The sequence below is a fragment of the Osmerus mordax genome, chromosome 7 (genome assembly GCF_038355195.1).
Source record: "Osmerus mordax isolate fOsmMor3 chromosome 7, fOsmMor3.pri, whole genome shotgun sequence".
Taxonomy (NCBI): Eukaryota; Metazoa; Chordata; class Actinopteri; order Osmeriformes; family Osmeridae; genus Osmerus; species Osmerus mordax.
The window spans coordinates 135001-136293 of NC_090056.1; positions in this window are offsets into that span (position 1 = coordinate 135001).

The following is a 1293-nucleotide window of genomic DNA, read 5'->3' on the forward strand; positions in this document are numbered from 1 at the left end:
ACTCGCACGTATGTGTCTTACTCTAAAGCAGTGTATAAAACTATCCCCAGCCAAATCAGAGCTACGCAACGAAAACGGGAAGCGAAACAAAACTTTAAACGGAGCTACCGAATTGGAAATCATCAATCCTGGGAAAATAACAACTCACACGTGTGCCCCTTATTCTAACTTGAATTTAGAAACCGTCCTCAACAAAATCCCACGTTCGGGTGAATAACTGTGAATTTTAAGGCACATGCCTCTCTGGGCTGGGAGAGTGCATTCAAATAGGAGAAATTGGCTTCATTTAGAGGCATCTCCACTTAGGGACGTCGTAGCACCTTAACTCGGGTGGCGTTGGAAAGGTCTGGTCCAGGGGAACACGGGCGTGTCAAGTTTGCCACGCGCACGCGCATCCCCGCTAAACAGGAGCCCAAACAAAATTTTAAACGGAGCTACCGAATTGGAAACCATCAATCCTGGGAAAATAACAACTCACACGTGTGCCCCTTATGCTAACTTGAATTTAGAAACCGTCCTCAACAAAATCCCACGTTCGGGCGCAAAACTGCACGTTTGAGGCCACATTTTCAATGATGCTGGAAACTTACATTCAAAGCTGGGAAAATGTGCTCATCTACAGGCATCCCCACTTAGGGACGTCGTAGCACCTTGACTCTGGTGGCGTTGGAAAGGTCTGGTCCAGGGGAACACGGGCGTGTCAAGGTTGCCACGCGCACGCGCATCCCCGCTAAACAGGAGCCCAAACAAAACTTTAAACGGAGCTACCGAATTGGAAACCATCAATCCTGGGAAAATAACAACTCACACGTGTGCCCCTTATGCTAACTTGAATTTAGAAACCGTCCTCAACAAAATCCCACGTTCGGGCGCAAAACTGCACGTTTGAGGCCACATTTTCAATGATGCTGGAAACTTACATTCAAAGCTGGGAAAATGTGCTCATCTACAGGCATCCCCACTTAGGGACGTCGTAGCACCTTGACTCGGGTGGCGTTGGAAACGTCTGGTCCAGGGGAACACGGGCGTGTCAAGGTTGCCACGCGCACGCGCATCCCCGCTAAACAGGAGCCCAAACAAAACTTTAAACGGGGCTACGGAAAAGGGGAGAGCTTTTTCGGGGACAAACACCACTCACGTCGGTGCCCCCTGTTCCAACTTGAATTTAGAAACCGTCCTCAACAAAATCCCACGTTCGGGTGAATAACTGTGAATTTTAAGGCACATGCCTCTCTGGGCTGGGAGAGTGCATTCAAATAGGAGAAATTGGCTTCATTTAGAGGCATCCCCACT